We start from the raw sequence: 18553 nt of genomic DNA on the forward strand, positions 1-18553 counted from the left end.
GGGGGCTCACGCCTGTAATCCCAGCACTTTGGGAGGCCCAGGTGGGCGGATCACTTGAGGCCAGGAGTTCAAAAGCAGCCTGGCCAACATGGCGAAACCCCATCTCTACTAAAAATACAAAAAAATTAGCCAGGCACAGTGGCTTGTGCCTGTAATCCCAGCAACTCGAGAGGCTGAGGCAGGAGAATCGCTTGAACCCAGGAGGTGGAGGTTGCAATGAGCTGAGATCATGCCACTGCACTCCAGCCTGGATGACAGAATGAGACTCCATCTCAAAAAAAAAAAAAAAAAAAAAAAAATTCTTCCTACCTGTAGAATTAATTGATGTTCGTAATAAGAGCCCAGTGACACTGCACAGGCTAGGAGTATCTTCCGAATCATCAAAGAACACAAAAATATCTTTTGAAAAGTATTCCTGTGAAGTGTGTTTGAGTGATTTCTTTGAAGTTCACAGTATTAGGTTAAGTCCCTTGAAAGAAGAGACGGAGAGAGGATTCGGGTACAGGGGATTTATTGAGGGTAACTCAGGAGAAGGCAGGTGAGTGAAGTAGGAGTGGGCAGGGGAAGGAGCTGAGCAAAGATGTGGTCTTAGCTGGAGTCAAACTTAGCTCCGAAGCAGGAGCTGCACCACAGAGTTGGTCCCAGTTTAAGGCAAAGGGATTGGCCCTTTGTACCCCCATGTCAGTCAGTCATTGGCTGTGGGCTGCAGGAGAGAGGGCAGAATGTATAGAGCAAGGAAGATCTTGCACAAGGAAAAATTGAGAAGGGGGGTGACTGAGCTGATAGTAGCCAACACTCACAGCAGCTGGGAGATGGCTGCACTAGACTGGCTGATACAGGGGACCAGAATACAGCCCCCATGACATCCTCTCCAGTTGGTAATACATGCATGGAAGAGAAAGGGGGTGTGCCTGGATGTGGTCACCTACATTGGCTAGCTCTTGAAAGGCCAAGATTCTGGGTTAGCCTGGAAATCTCACCTCTCAACCCTGCTAGAAAACCCTGGCCATAGTGTTTCATTATTCCCAACATCCAGAGGCCACCAATAAAGACGAATTCCCCTAGTGTGTGGAAGCATTGGGAACACTCAGGCATCTCATTAGTGTATTTCCTACACCCATCTCAGAGTGGTTTATGCCGCAGGGAAGCAGGTTTTGGTTGGCTAAGAATTATACATTTGAGAGCTCCTGCATTCAGAGTGTTTTGAGTAACAGTGGGCAAGAAATGCTATTAAACCAGGCATGCTTGTTGTCTTCTGTTTATGGAACATCTTCGCCTTTATAATGGTGTCTGGGGATACAAAACGTCATTGGTTGGCGAATGCTTTGTAACAACACAATCTTACTCAAAGATTTATTGATGGTTGGATTATGATGGAGAAGTGCTCAAATAGGTATTGATTTCTACTATATTGTGTGGAGGCGGGGAAGATATACTGCTATGATTTTACCATCCTCTCCATAATTAACAATGAGTTGCTTTTTGGTAAGGAACAGCTGGGCACTTGTTTAACCATTAGGTGGCGCTGTCTCTGTGGTAAAGCAGGGCAACCCTGTAGCTACATTGTTACAATTAGCCACAATGTTACAATGTTACATAGTTACAATGCTGTAAATTCATGACTGAGGCCATCTCTGAATTAAAAGTAATTTCCCAATTGTCTAAGCTGATGCACAGGACAGGAAAAAGCAAGGTCTACCATAATCACAATGAGCGAGTGGTGGGGTCAAACAGGACTTACATGGCTTATTGCAGTTTCTTTAGGGGACTTCGGAATGGAGAGCCCAGGTCTCGGATCTACTGACGTTTTAACAGCATCCTACCCTTTGAGCACCACTCCTAGCTAGCAGAAGTATGTTAGTATGAACAATGGAGCCACATCTGAGGTTGAAAAAAAGGCAGCTGGGAGAAGAGGTAGTTTTGCTCAGACTATCTGTGTCAATAATTATGGAAGCAGGAGGAAAGACAATATTTTTTGATACAGCTTTCTATTTATAAAAGAAAAATATATCAATGAAACACTATGAAAACACACATACAGTATTTTTCCAAACATTTCAAATCACCCCTCCTCTCAATGTACCTGTTTTGAACATGGTCTACTCCGCTGGTATTTATGTATATATGATTTTATATGTAAGTAGTTAACACGTATGTGTAATATAAGCCTGTGTATTTATAATTTACATCTCCCTATATAATTTACCAAAATGAGGACCTCCTGTACACTCTGCTTTGCAGTCTGCAATCTATTGCAGTCAATATTATTTTATTGACTCAATATGATTTAGAACCTGACTATAGAACTGTGAAGTAATCCATCATATTGTCACACTTTGATCACCTAGCTGCATCCCAGGGGCCTTAGTCCATTTTCTGTTGTTTGGAACAGAATATCTGAAACTGGGTACATTGTAAAGAAAAGGAATTTATTTCCAACAGTTATGGAAGCTGAGAAGCCCAAGGTCAAGGGGGTACATATGGTGAGGGCCTTCTTGCTTTGCTACTGGGGACTCTGCAGAGTCCTGAGGTGGCTCAGGACATCACATGGTGAGGAGCTGAGTGTGCTAGCCCAGGTCTCTCTTCCTCTTCTTACAAAGCCACCAGTCTCACTCCCATGATAACTCATTGATCCATTAACCCATTAATCCATGAATACATTAATCCATTCATGAGGCTAAGCCCTCATGACCCAGCCACCTCTTAAAGACCCCACCTCGCAATACTGCCACATTGGGGGTTAAATGTCAATACGAGTTTTGGAGAAGACAAACATTCAAACCGTAGCACCAGGGTTAGATGTCTAGGTGGACAGATTTTCAATTAGCTGTTTCGTTTTGTTTTGCTTCCTCATCTTTGAGGCAAAGAGTTGGACTGCAATGGCCAAAGCAAGGATGAGGACTGAGAAGGCAGGCAAAAACCTTTCTGGTTTGTCCTCCTCCCCCATATGCCCCTGTCCCCCACCGTTTCTTCTACTTCCTCAACTCCACACAGGGCCCACAGTTCTTGAGTTAATTAGAAATGCTTGAGAAGCATGGAGTGATGGTAGTAGATTACATCTCTCAAAGCTCCATAGAACATGATGTCACATGGGATTATGAAATGCATTATTTATTTCAAACACAACTTGCTTCCAGGCAGGCAATTCAGCCTTTCCACAGTCTGTCCATGCTACTACTCTACTCAAGGACTTGGAAGCTAACCTTTGTATGCTGGATATTCAAGAAAAATTATACATTCAAGTGTGTGCTTGAGGTTGATCGGCAATTTGAGGCTGTATGGCATTTTTTTTAAAAAACAGTAAGTCCCAGAGTTCTCATCCTATCCTTTTTAGAAAATTTCCAGGAAGAAGGAACATTTTTCTTTCATATAATTTTTCTGTTTCTTTGCTTGCTGTCATTCATGTGGCCAAGAGAGAATGCATCATACCCTGGATGCTCTGAATAAAAAGCAATTTCCAGCTGCAGTATGAAGCCTCAGGGTGGACTTTGAGCTCATAGAGTCCAATGTGACAAGAAAAATACATGTTTTAATTGCTTACAGTTTGTGCAGTAGCACAAACCCAGAGACGGAGGCACATGTGCAGGGGAGACCTATTGTTTTGCTTATCTTAGAGTATTGAAGGGTGGGGCTAGTCAAGAAGGTGAAGATCCCCATGTGAATAGCTTAGGTGAGAGAGGTAAGGATAAAGAAGAGTTAAATTGCACTGCATAATAGTGTTAGCATTGCTTCCTGATGCTTGAGGAAAAAGTGGAAGGGCAAGTGGGAGGAAATGGGTCCTAGCCATATGGGGGAAAGAGAAGCCCGTAGGAGGACATGTGCAGCAATGGGAAGGGAGGATGGGGGCCAGTACTCCACCCATCCAGAGAAAGAGAACCCAACAAGCAAATGTATGAGGTGCTTTCAGCTGCCTGGAGGCAGCAGGCTCTGTGCCTGCTGAGAAGGAGAAGTCAGCAGGAGAAATGAGTGTCCCCAGAAGTTGAGCCCAAGGCAGGGATTTCAGTACAAGTAGCTTTTTAGGGAGGCGATCCCAGGAAACACTGGGAAGGGGTAGTGGGGTAAGCAATAGAGGGATGATAGGAAGTGTTAATGATCAGGACAGGACCCTGGGCAACTGGGGCTCAATCGTGTGGGATAACTCTGGGAGACAGGGTAGAACACACCTGGGAGTTACACCCCAGAGGGGCAAAGGAGCTGGGTTATCCAGTTCTTATACATCATTGGCTGAAGGCTGCTCCTGGGGACACACACTCCTCACAGCTTCCAGCCCGCCCATCCCTGGTGGATAGAAAACCTCAGCACAAAGGCCCAGGAGCTCACAGTGGAGTACAGTTGGCGTGGCCTGGAACAGTCAGTTTCAAGAGCTTAGGATGGTCACTGATGGCTTCTGCTACAAGCAGTGGAGACAGGGACTCAACAAAGGGAATCACTAACTACTCTGCTAATATGTCGTGGTTATAATATAGCCTGTTTGAAGCTTGGCCAGGTGAAGGTAGAAATTTAGAAGACAATAAATCAAAGACTTGGGAGACTAAAATTAGGATCTGGGAGACTCAGATCATCCAGTTCAAATGCATTATTTTGCAGGAAACCATAGCCCAGAGGATTCAATGGCATCCTTTTGTCCATACAGCCAGACAGAGGCAGGAGATGAGAGAGGACCAGAACACCTAGGCTGAGGATTCTTGAGTGAAGTGATTGCAGTGGCCAGTTGGCATGGTTGCTGAAAAATTCACAGACTGAGCACCTCCAGGTCCTCACTGTTCACATGCATGTGTTCACTTAATGTGTCTTTGCAGGGCACTCACCATGGCCCAGCCACTGCTCTGGGCAACAGGAATACCTGAAGGTGAAAAGAAACTCACTCTCAAGAATCTCACCTTCTAGAGGGAGAGACAGATAAAGAACCAAGAAATATGTAAAATATGTAATATGTTAGGTATCAACAAGTGCTAAGAGAAAAGTTTCTGCAGTGGAATTAAGCTCCAATTGCCCTTAGCAGCAACCTGCTCATTACAGGATCTTGCTCTGTCGCCCGGGCTGGAGTGCAGTGGTGTGATCATAGATCAGCAGCCTTGAACTCCTGGGCTCATGCAATCCTCCTGCCTTAGCCTCCTGAGGAGCTTGGACTACAGGCACACATCACCATTCCCAGCTAATTTTTTGTTTGTAGAGATGGGGTCTCCCTATGTTGACCAGGCTCAAACGTCTGGCTTCAAGCAATCCTCCTGCCTTGACCTCACAAAATGCTGGGATTACAGGTGCGAGCCACTGTGCCCAGCCAGCAGCAACCTGCTCATCAATAAAATTTATCTGTATCGCCTCTCCACTGCACTGCAAGTTCTTCCTGAGCTCCTACAAGTACACTGCTTGCACTCAGATTCTTGTCTTGATGTCTGAAGCCTAACCCAAACGAGTTGCTTACTGGGTTAGTTAAATTGATTCCTCCTTTACGTCTTCCTTTAGGTCCTGTTCTTCAGAGTCCAGGATAGACAGGAAGTCTTTTCACAGAGGAATTTAAAATATGCAAATGACATGCAAGTCCCAGAGTAAGAACTACTGTAATTTCTGCCAACCTACTTATGCTCACACCCACCAAATGCCAGAAAAAGAGAGGCTGTCAAAACAAAGATAACAGAAACAAATGCAGCAAAGCAGTCAGCCCTGGCCAGCCTCATCAACTCCCAGATGAATAAGACTCTGCTGTCAAGAGCTCTGATCTCCAAAGTCAGGATAGAGAAACGGAGAAGTAAGGGTCCTCTTCCCTCTGAAACATCCTCATGACCTTTGCCCAGTGATGTTCCTACTCCCTCCCCGTCCCCATAACAGCCTCTGCCCTACACTAAGCAGTAAGAGTCTTACAGGGAAATAATGGTACCCTGTCCAACTGTTGGGCAAGTCTAAAGACTTGTTTTTTGTTGTTTGTTTTGTTTTGTCTGAGACAGAGTTTCACTCTGTTGCCCAGGCTGGAGTACAATGGTGCGATCTCAGCTCACTGCAACCTCTGTCTGCTGGGTTCAAGTGATTCTCCTGCCTCAGCCTCCCAAGTAGCTGGGACTACAGGCTTGCACCATCACACCTGGCTAATTTTTGTATTTTTAGTAGAAACAGGGTTTCACTAAGTTGGCCAGGCTGGTCTTAAACTCCTGACCTCAACTCAAGTGATCCACCCACCTTGGTCTCCCAGAGTGCTGGGATTACAGGCATGAGCCAACGCACCTGGCTAAGACTTGTTCTTGATTCCTCTTTTGCTCACCACTCTCATCCAGTTCATGAAAAGGCTACAATGGTTCTGCCTCTAAAATACATCCCAAGGGATTCTGTGCCTCCCTTTCCAGCCTGACCGCCTTGGTTGAAACCATACCCTGCACCAGGGTGACTGCACCAGCTTCTTAACTGGTCATGTCTGCTTCGACCTTTGTTTCCCTACAGGGGAGCTAAAGATCAATTTCTCCTGCCTGTGATGCATGTAGTCCAACTGCACTGTAAGTCCCACTTCCACAATATCTGCTGCTTCTACTGGCCAACACACTCTTAGCAGGATTTAGTTTTTGGCAGCAGTGTAGAAAGGTCCTAGTACCTTAACCCCTACTTCATGAGGGTCAAGTTGGCCTACTTGTGGCAGCAACTCCCTGGTCTCCTCAGCAGGAGGTGTTTGTCCCCAGAGCCAGTCACATGGGCAGTAGCTCCCTGACCAAGGGGGAGCTCTCATGATGGCCAATTCTGCAGTGTCACTCTGTAAATTATTCCCAGAGCTCAGCCTAGAGTCTGATTCTCTAGTTTGTCCAGTGATTTTTGCAAGCACCTAATTCTCTGTATAAATCCCTTTCTGCTTGCCCCAGCTGAAGAATTTGTCACCTATGGCCAACTCTGATTGTCACCACTGCCGTATCTAAAAGGGAATTACAAAGATTGCATATGTTTGAGAACATGTTTAATAAGCCCTTCAAAAGAGATTAAAGTTATGTGTAATCACTCTCCCCATAACCATTGGAAAATATATCCAAGAACTTAGGTGCTTCCCAGGGGGTCTCCTTACATATCCCTGGTTCTTGCCCTTAGTTTCCAGCCTGAATGCAGCCGCTGCCTCCTCATCTTTGCTGGTGAATCCCCATGCACCTTCTAAGAATCCTGCCCCTACCCAGAGTGCCTGGTCTCACCCCGGGGCCATTCCTCTTCCCCCAGGATTATGCCCAGTGGCTCCCATGCGGCATTCCATAAAAGTGTCTGCCACTCCAAGATTGTCCAAATAGTAGGGAGAAAGGAGCTCAAAGCATCAAAGTCCCACCAAGTGGTCCTGTGTGTGCTCATGTTCCTCCCAAGCTCTGCCCCCCAGGAGGATTTGCAGACATGCCTGTTCATGTTTAATTTTCCCGTTACCTACTGTATCTCCCATAGATATCCATAAATTCTCAAAGACAACACCTACAAAGAAGAGGTGAAATAGTTCTCCAGCTGCCTGATTTATTTTCAAGCCCCCATATCCATGAGTTAGAAATTCACAACTCTATGAAAGATTATGACAGTTCCTTTCCTTAATTCCCCATTTCCAAATTGAGCCCCTTGTTAAAACCATAGGCTAAAGGGTTTATTGCTAAGCCACATACTTGCTTATAGCTATTCCACAGCTGCACAGACCAGAAACACGTTCCACAGTGACCTCTTGTAAGGAGTGGACTAAACTCCTGGCTACCTTACCTTAGAACCTCTGCGTTGTGTGCAAAACGGGGATTTTAGCCTTTTAGTGATTACCATATTGAATATACAAGTCCAGGAATCTTAATTTATTTTTTAAATAACAATAATGTCTTCAGCAAAGATGTTGTAGCAGAAATGGTATTAAGTGCTCACTGGTTCTATTTGTTTCTAAGGGGACTCAAATCCCTATCCCTAAAGCATCAGTGAAAACTTGCTGTGGCTTCCTAGGGACAGACAGGGAGGATGAGAGGATGAGCTGCTCATACCTTCGGGAAGGCAACGGGGAAGTTGGACTCTGTCTCCTCTCCTCACCACCCCTCCCCCTGCCTCGTGCAGGCTTACACACACACACACACACACACACACAAACACACACCTTTTTAAAAAATTTTTTTATTTTATTTTAAGTTTAGGATACATGTGCAGGACGTGCAGGTTTGTTATGTAGGTAAATGTGTGCCATGGTGGTTTGCTGCACCTATCAACCCATCACCTAAGTATTAAGCCCCACAAGCATTAGCTATTTAACCTGATACTCTCCCTCCCCTCCAACCCCCTGGACAGGCCCCAGTGTGTGTTGTTCCCCTCCCTGTGTCCATGTGTTCTCATTGTTCAGCTCCCACTTATAAGTGAAGAACATGTGCGCACCACACCATTTTTTGGAAGCAAAGGTATCAAAGGCAAGAATTTGGCCACAAAGGTTTGTTCTGCTGATGAAAGCAGCTGAAAGAAGACTGGCAACTCATGCTGCCTGTTAATGATGAAATGTGTCCGTAGCATTTATCAAGACCCCATTGTGCTTTCACACCAGTCTCCCGAAAGTGGTGTATGACTGTGATAGAGAACAATAGTTGCCTGTCAATAACCATTCTTCCCTTTTTCCTTAGTAACAGAGCTCTTTCATTTCAGCACATTGCTGGCCAGAATAAAGGCTGCTTTCCTAGCCCCTCCCCACAACCCTTGTTCTAGAGTTTGCATTTGGCTCAATTCTGGCCAACGGATTATAAGCAGACACGTTGCTAGGACTTCTGGGAAATCTAAAAGGGGATTTAGTAGATATTTCCTCTTCCCTTTCTTTCCCTGCTGCCTGGAATGTAGGTGCGATGACAAGCGCTCCTGCAGCCACCTTGGACCACAAAATCAAAGGCCACCCCCAGAACCAAAAGCTGGAAGGAGCTTGGGCCTCTGATAATTTTGTAGCACCAAAATCACAGCACTCAACCTTGGGACTTCTTTTACATAAGACACAGTCATCACGGCGGTGGCTGGAGCCCAGGATGGCATGGAGGAACCTGGCGTGGACACGGAGGCCGGGATGTGTCCTGGGATGTATTAGAAGATCCCCATAGATGTGTAGAAGATAAATAGAAATTCCAGGACCCTGAAGACTGCACAGGAGGCAATGACAAAAGAGTGTGGAAGTGAGAAGGCACCAGAAATAAACTTGGCCAACCTGGCTTTTTGCCAATGGCTAATCCTACTGTGGCCAACATGGCCAGGATCATACAGGCTCACATTGCCAGCTTCACGGGCACCTTTTCTGAAATGTACAGAGTAGCCTGCCCCACTGGGGAGAGACACCAATATGTTCAGAGGGCACATGCCTCACCAACCCCGTGCACTGCTGCCCACCTCACTAAACTAGCTGGAAGAAGACTCACCAGCTGCCCATCAAGAAGGGCATCTAGGGATGTCATTTCCCATGCTTAAGGTTGCAACAGCTGCTGCATGAGGGTCAAAGTTCTCAGAGCCTAGAAGCCACCGGGGGAGGTTTCTTCAGTGAAAACCCGTGGCAGAAGCAACGGGCATGTCCAAAGTGCTGCCATGGTGTCCTGCGTGTCCAGCATTTCAGTGTGTGGGCTCTGAACTCAGCTTGAACCTTGATTCCACTTCTTATCAGCTGTCAGATGCTGGGGCTATAACCTAAGTCCTAACTTCCTAGTATGAGGTAAGAGTGGAGCACACAATAACCAAAGGAAATATAATGCAAGCTACCAATGCAGCTAAATTACAGAGGTAATTTAAAATTTTCTAGTAACCACATTTAAAAAGTAAAACGAGGCCAGGTGCAGGGACTCAAGTTTGTAATCCCAGCACTATGGGAGGCTGAGGTGAGAGGGGGTGGGGAGGGAGGATCACTTGAGGCCAGGAGTTCGAAACCAGCCTAAGCAATATGGCAAAAGCTTGTCTCTACAAAGCATTAAAAATTAGCCAGGCATGGTGGCACGCGCCTGTAGTCCCAGCTATTCGAGAGGCTGAGTAGGAGGATCACCTGAGCCCCGGAGGTCAAGGCTGCAGTGAGCCATGATCGTGCCACTGCACTCCAGCCTAGGCAGAAAGTGAGACCCTGTCTCAAAAGAAGAAATTATTATATAAAATAAAAAGTAAAAAAGAAACAGGCGAATTTAGCTTAAATAATAATTTTAACACATTATATCTGAAATATCACTGCAACCAATATTATCACTGCAATCAATATTAAAAATTATTAGTGAGATATTTTACATTCTTTCTTCTGTCTACTGTCTTCAAAATTATTGATGTATTTTATGCTCACAGCATATCTCAGCTCCAACTGGCCGAATTTCAAGTACTCAGCAACAACATGCAACTGGTGGCTACCACACTGAACAACAGGGGCAGATGCTGTCAGTTCCCTTTACATGTACTGGCCACTAGCCGCTTCTTACTGTAACCACCTGTGGCTCTGCCTTGGAGCTCCCTTTCATCTGAACACGCAGCAGACCAGAAGTGCTGAGGAAGAAATGCCCCAAGGAGCAGCCCTCAAACAATGAAGATTTGCAGTTGGCAGATTACATCCTCCTCCCCGACTCCTTAGATGGAGCAGGACTTCAATTAAATTTTAATTGAAACTAATTTGATGTGATTCAACTTGTGTTTTGCCTTTTTTTTTTTTTTTTTTTTGAGTTGGAGTCTCTGTGTCGCTCAGGCTGGAGTGCAGTGGCACAATCTCGGTTCATTGCAACCTCCACCTCCCGGGTTCAAGTGATTCTCCTGCCTCAACAGGCGCACACCACCATGCCTGGCTAATTTCACCATGTTGGCCAGGCTGGTCTTGAACTCCTGACCTCAAGTGATCTGTCCTCCTCGGTCTCCCAAAGTGCTGGGATTACAGACATGAGCCACCATGCCTGGCCATCTTTCACTTTTATTGCTTGTGCTTCTGATTCCCCATCCAAGAAATCATTGTGAAATCCAGCGTCATGAAGATTTCCCCTTATGTATTCTCAGGGAAGTTGTACAGTTTCGGGTCTTACGCTTAAATCTTTAATCTATTTTGAGTTCATTTTTGTGTTTAAATTTCAAGCCGGGCATGGTTGCTCATGCCTGTAATCCCAGCACTTTGGGAGGCCGAGGTGGGTGGATCACTTGAGGGTCTCAAACTCCTGGTCAAAATGGCAAGACCCTGTCTCCACTAAAAATATGAAAATTAGCCAGGCAGGGTGGCGCACGCCTGTAATTCCAGCTACTCAGGAGGCTGAGGCACAAGAATCACTTGAACCTGGGAGGTTGGAGATTGCAGCAAGGTGAGATCATGCCACTGCACTCTAGCCTGGGCCACAGAACGAGACTGCATCTCAAAAAAAAAAAAAAAAAAAAAAAAAATTCAGTTTTATTATTTTGCATGTGGATAGCCAGTTTCCCCAACATCATTTGTTGAAGAGACTATCCTTTCCCCATTGTGTATTCTGGGTTCTCTTTTTGAAGATCAGTTGACCATATGTGCATGTGTGTGTGGGTTTATTTCCAGGCTATCTATTCTGTTCTATCTGTCTACACGTCTGTTTTTATTCCAGTATCACACTGCTTGAATTACTGTAGCTTTGTAATATATTAATATTTTGAAATCAGGAAGTACGATGTCTCCAGCTTTGTTCTTCTTTCTCAAAATTGGCTTGGCTATTGGGGGTCTCCTGTGGTTCCATGTGAATTTTAGGATTGTTTTTTCTATTTCTGTTTTTAAAAAATGCTATTGTGTTAGCCAGGTGTGGTAGCATGTGCATGTAGTCCCAGCTACTGGGGAGGCTGAGGTGAGAGGATTGCTTGAGCCCAGGAGTTTGAAGCTGCAGTGAGCTGGGATGGCACCACTGTGCTCCAGCCTGGGTGACAGAGCAAGATCTTGTCTCTGTAAATTTAAAATAAATAAATAAAATCTGTATGTAAAAAAAAAGTCATTGTGATTTTGATAGGAATTGTATTGACTCTATAGATTGCTTTGGGTTGTATGGACATCTCAACAATATTGTGTTCTAATCCATGAACACAAAATGTCTTTTCATTCACGTATGTATTCTTTAATTTGTTTCATTAATGTTTTGCCATTTTCAGTGGACAAGTCTTCTACCCCCTTGGTTTAGTTTATTCCTAAGTATTTTATTCTTCCTGATGTTATTGTAAATGAGAGAGTTTTCTGGATTACCTTTCACATAGTTCATTGCTGATGCATAGAAATTCAATTGATTTTGTATATTGATCTTGTATCCTGCAACCTTGCTGAACTTATTAGTTCTAATAGCTGTTTAGTGGATTTCTTTGGGCTTTCTATATACAAGTTCATGTCATCTGCAAATACAAATGGGTTTACTTCTTCCTTTTATCTGGATGACTTATGATTTTTTTCTTCCCTGATTCCTCTAGTTAGAACCTTCAGTACAATGCTGCATAGAAGCAGTGAAAGTAGACATCCTTCTCTTGTTCCTAGTCTTAGAATGAAAGCAGTCAGTCACCATTAAGTATGACATTTGCTGTGGCTTTTATATAAATATCCTTTATCAGGTTGAGGAAGTTCCCTTCTTTTTCCAGCGTGTTGAGCGTTCTTATTATTAAAGCATATTGGATGTCGTCAAATGGTTTCCTGAATTTATTGAAAAATAAATGTCTTCTCAGGGGAAAACAGAATTTTAATCAGTGTGTCCTAGTAAGTGCAATAATTGTGGCATGGACAGGTTTGTATCCTGTGCCTTGGGTTGCTCCAGAAACACAGCCATTGGGTTTTCTCTACTTGGGGCCAGCCAGCTATGGCCCTAAACCTTCTGGAGCGTAAGACAAGTAGCCACCAAAAAAATCACACTCTGACTTTAAATTTGGCATCAGCACTCAGCCACATTATAATCATACCAGCCAGGTTTTTAATTAAGGCCTCAGGCTCCAAATAATTTGGGTGACACATTGATAACAAAATGAGAAAGAGTTATTGCCAAATGACATTTGATTGATGGGCTTGGACCTGTAAAGAGGATTATCTTGAGACCCCTAACAATATAGGTGACCAAGTTGCTAAATCTTTATGAGCCTCAATATTATGACCTATTAAATACGTAGAATAATATTTAGCTCATAAGGATGCTATGACGATGAAATGAAATGGTACAAATAAAGAGACAGTTACTTGGTCCAGGAAAAGCTTTTGATAAGTTGTCTTTAATAATTAACTATGAATAAGCCTTCCCACATAGTATTCCAATGATCCACTTAAAATGTCTCTCTTAATAACAAGGGCAAGGCATGATTTGTTTTTGTACATAATTTTGTGAATAAATAAAAGAACAATCCCAGCTAGTAAAGAAAGGAAAGGGAAGGGAGAGGAGGGGTAGGGAGGAGCACTTCTGAGCTCAGTGAATAACTAGGCTAAAGCTCTGTACAATGACTTTTCTATTTCACTAAATGCCTTCTGGTTATGTTCTCAGAAGCCACCACCTCTCTCCTTTCCACAGGACCCTGACAGAATCTTAATCATCACAGATTGACAACTTCATAAACTTAGCACGTTGACAAAAATCAGCTGTCAATGACACAGAAGAGGCCTGTTTGTCCCCCTCGCACCCCCTTCTCATTCTTCAACCAGCAAACCACCTCTCCAAATAGAGGCCAATCTAGGCCAGGCAAGGGAGAAATATCAGCTACTTGTTGGGGAGCCATGCTCTCTGGGAACTCAGAGAATTAACAGCAGGGTACCTGAAGGGTAGGTAGTCTACCACCTAGGGAGAGCAGAACAGGGAGGACAGTCAGCTTTTAAAACTCTGCTCTTAACAAAAAAAGAAAGGAAAACAATTGGCTTTATTATGAACTTCATAAGGACAAGAACCAGGTTTTGCAATCACTCAAGGTATCTAATACAGTGGCCCTTTAGTCTAATTTATCTTTTTTTTTTCTTTTATAGTGAGTCTTTTTGTGTCGTGTTTAAGAAATCTTTGCCTACTCTGAGGTCATGAAGGTGGTCTCCTATGTTTTCTTCAAAAGCTTTATTGCTTTACCTTTCACGTTTAGATGGATTTAAAAATCCACCTGGATTTTTTTTTTTTTTTTTTTTTTTGGTATGGTGTGAGGTAATTTTTCACATGAATACATAATTGATCCAGTACACTTATTGAAATGACTGGTTGGGCACACTGGCTCATGCCTGTAATACCAGCATTTTGGGAGGCCAAGGCGGGAGGATTGCTTGAGGCCAGGAATTCGAGACTAGCCTGGCCAACATAGCAAAACCCCATCTCTATATATTAAAATTATATTTTTTAGAAACCAGATATTTAACACCAATGGTACAGTTTATTTAGAAAAGGCAGGAAACGTGCTTGATTCTTTCCTTTCATTAACTAGTTTTAGAAATAGAGTTGGTTTGCCCACATTCTCCAATACTGATTACATGAATGTAGGTATTATTATGAATTCATGTATTTAAGTATAATCAATGTGTTTCCATCGATTGCAGTTATTACCCTTATTGATGTTCAAAATGTCCCATGTTTAGGAGCCTCTTCTTGCTGACTCTGCCTCATTTTGACATGACCCTACCATTTGCTTTTTATGGCTTCCTTGCTCTCTAGTATGTTTGCAGCAATAAATAATGGACAAATAGAAAGTCTTTGGTCAGATAACAATCCCTCAAGGTTGACTGATGACTCTGTAGAGTTCAGTGTGAGCAGCCACTTGTGCAACAGCTATGTTCAGGGGCAGGGAGACCCAGACCCAAGAGTAACTCCCCCACCCAGAATGGGACCACCCTGGGGGTGATATTAAAAGGCCAAGTGACCAGGCACGGTGGCTCATGCCTGTAATCCTAATATGTTGGGAGGCCACGATGGGCAGATCACTTGAGGTCAGGGGTTCAAGACTGGCCTAGACAACATGGAAAAACCCTGTCTGTACTAAAAATACAAAAATTAGCTGGGTGTGGTGGCAGTGCCTGTAATCCCAACTACTCGTGAGGTTGAAGCACCACTTGAATCCAGGAGGCGGAGGTTGCAGTGAGCCAAGGTAGTGCCACTGCACTCCAGCCTTGGCAACAGAGTGAAGCTCTGTCTCAAAAAAAAAAAAAAAGAGGAAAAGGAAAGGCCAAGCCTTCAGATCAGGAAGAAAAGGGGGTGCCAGTGGGAGCAGACACTGAAATAATAACGGTAATAATAATATTTATGAAAACTCACTGTGTGCCAGAAGCTAGTCTAAGCTCTTTGAAAGTATTAACTTATTTAATCCTCACAATGATCACGGGAGTGAGTATAATCCCCATATAGTATAAATGGCATTATCTCCTGTTTTACAGACAAGGAGACTGAAGCACAGAAAGGTTAAATAACTTGCCCAAAGCCACACAGCCACTAAGGGATGGAGTCAGGAATCGAATTCAGGCACTGCCCCAGCCCGAATGGAAAAGAAGACAAGCCATTCCTCCTTCATGGATTTGGTAAGGATGGCTGTGGAGGAGGTTCTAGCACCTGATGGGAACCTGGACGATGTCATGAAATAGCCAGCATTCCAGTGTGAATTTCAGTTCGAGCTGGCCTGGGTGTGTTCAGTGTAAGGTTAGCCACAGTTACCATTTCATTCCCCTCCCCTTCATTCCCAAGAACTCCCTTCCCTCTCTGTGCCTCCAGCCTCAATGTCCGGCCCTGCCTCTGCTTCACTGGAACATTTCTCTGCTTCTTCCCTGGCATCCCTGAGAAATTCACTTCTCAGCCAAGGTGGTAATATTACAAATAAAAGTTTAAAATAGTGCAAATACAACTTTCTGTTGGATGATTACTAGATGCTAGGAGTGGACACACGCTTTGCAAATTTTCTCAATTACCCTCAGTTTATAGAGGGGGAAGCTGAGTGGTTAAGGGTTTTGTTCCAGACCACAAAGCTAGTGAATGCTGGGCTAGGATCCTCTGCAGATAAGGATGTCTCACTTCTAAGCCCTGCCTGTGCCTCACTCCTGAACCACTACTGCCCTCTGTGGGGCCCTTGACAGCACTGCCTCACTAGGCTGGGTACCACATCTTACTTAGGCGTCTACAGCAGTGGCCCCAGGCGTTTCTATCTCAGGAGGGAAGGGGTGGCCAGGAAGGAAGTAGGAAAGGTATTTCTTGTTCTCAGAGCTCCTGCAGAGTTCCTCAAATTGCACCAGTCAAAAACATACATATTAATATTCTTTGCTATGACGGACATTATTGGGATAATTGGTTAAATCTGAATAAGGTTATGTAACAGTAAAGGGACATAATGTCTACGATTTACAAATAATTCAAGAAAAAAAAGTGTGTGTGTGGAGTGAGAACATAAACAAAGGTGGCAAAATGTTAACATTTGGAAAATTTGGGTGAAGGATGTAGGAAATTCTTTATACTATTCTTACAACTTTTCTGTAAGTCTAAAACTATTCAAAATCCAAAGTTAAATAATTACAACTTCAGGAAGTCACAAACCCCAGCTCCCCAGACTCAGGAGGTTCTCTAGTAACCCACAGATTATCAGAGGGCTCCCTCCTGGCCCCGCTTCCTGATGAACACCATGGTAGACAGGGCATTTAGGGGCCCATGAGACTATGGCGGGGAAGCAGCTCACTCTTGGGCAGTGGCTACGGGGGTCTTCAGTGCCCACAGGATCCCACGCATGCCCCCTCCAACACACGCACTGGTGCACAACTACAGGAAGTGACTGCGGACCCCCAAAAAGGATAAGCTTGTGGGTGTCTAGAACTGGTCAGCATAGTGAAAGGAGTGGGAGGCATTTCTCGTGAGAAAGAGTGAAAAGAACAAGATGGAAAACTTGGGAAGAGAAGGCTGGGCAGCAAGGGGAAAGCCGGGAGGCACTTAAGAATCATTGTAGACACGTGTCATGCAAAAGAGGAATGAGATTCAGCCTGTGAGGTGTAAGAAGACAGAAGGAGGCCGGGTGCAGTGGGTCAGGCCCGTAATCCCAGCACTATAGGAGACCGCAGCAGGCAGATCAGCTGAGGTCAGGGGTTTAAGACCAGCCTAGCCAACATGGCGAAACCTCATCTCTACTAAATTAGCTGGGTATGGTGGTGGGCACCTGTAATCCCAGTTACTCAGGAGGCTGAGGCAGGAGAATTGCTTGAACCCGGAAGGCGGAGGGTGCAGTGAGCTGAGATTGTGCCACTGTACTCCAGCCTGGGTAAAAAAGCAAGACTCTGTCTTAAAAAAAAAAAAAAAGAAGAAGAAGAAGAAGACAGAAGGAGTTCTGGGCAGAGGCACTGGGAGGCACACGCCATTCTGCACCATGGCTCGTGGTGTAGAATAAAAGCATTGGATAGAACAGAAGCACTACCCCAGAAGGGTCACCTCGGGACATCCTGAGGCTCACCCTGGGATGCTCCAGCAGAGGGTGCTGCTGACCAGTTGCGGCTGGTTTCTGAGAGGGGCTGGACTCACTGGAGGAAGTTTCAACCACTGTTTCTTAACCTCAGCTACACTTTGGAATCACTCCGGGGAACTGTTTTGTAAACACTCATGCCTGCGTCCCACGCCCAGAGATTCTTATCTAATTGGTCTGATGTACCGCCCGGGCATTGGTAGATTTTTAGGTTCCTCAGGCGATTCTAACGTTGAGCCAAGTTTGAGAATCAAAGGCTTAAAAGGCTCTACCTCTACGACTCTTGAAATCTACGAGAAATAGAGACCATGTGGGCAAGATCAGAAAGCCCATCTTTGCTGCAGGAATAACTTCAGTTGCGTCAGTCAAATCCAGATCAGAGTTTACCCTGAACCTAGACTCAGTCTGATGGATGTGCTTTTTACCCTAAAAATGTACTGAAGTTTGTTAAAATTGAGAAGTGATATTAACATAAATAACACAATGGTGTTTCTTTCATTTGAGAACTCCCTAAGTTTTGGTTGACTTGGGAACTGGCAATGTCTTTTGGTAAATATTGGATGGTGTGTAAGTTAGTATGCCATGGCCAGGCCATGAGTCCATCTCTGGGGCTCCCCAGCCCGACTGCCTGGCCTCTGAATAATCAAACAGAGAAGTTACTCTTGCTTTGTTCCCCTTCCTCTCCTTTCCCCAGGAGACCAAAAGGTAAAGCTGCCCTTTCTTCTCAAGGAAAGGGCACCCAGGCCTCTAGAATTCCGGCCCCAGGGGAAAATTAATAGCTGCTTCTGCTGTCAGGTGGGAGTGGGGCCACCTGAAAGCAACGCTACCCAGGCCTTTCCCCAGGCCTGAAGGCTGGATTGTCTTATTGAAGGGAAGCGAGTAGCCCTAGCTAAAAAGTAGATCCTCAAGTCCAAAACAATGGAGGGGCTCATCTCCAGACCTTAGCTCCTCTCTGTCGGTGACTTTATCCAGGCTTCTGGCTCCTGGTGTAGACTAACGCCCACACTCTGATCACTCTCAAATTTCTATTTCCATCTCAGACTCCTCCCCGGGACTGGATATCCCTGTGTGGGTATCTCACAGGCATCTCAAACCGAACGTGTCCAAACCCAAACTCCTGACTGTCCATCTGCATCCACCTCCCACCTGCACCTGTCCTCCCACAGCCGTCCACAGTTCAGAAATGGCAGCGCCATCCTTCTGGCTGCCCAAGCCAACTTCACAGCCATCCTTGACT

The sequence above is a fragment of the Macaca fascicularis genome, chromosome 10, assembly GCF_037993035.2.
Source record: "Macaca fascicularis isolate 582-1 chromosome 10, T2T-MFA8v1.1".
NCBI lineage: Eukaryota > Metazoa > Chordata > Mammalia > Primates > Cercopithecidae > Macaca > Macaca fascicularis.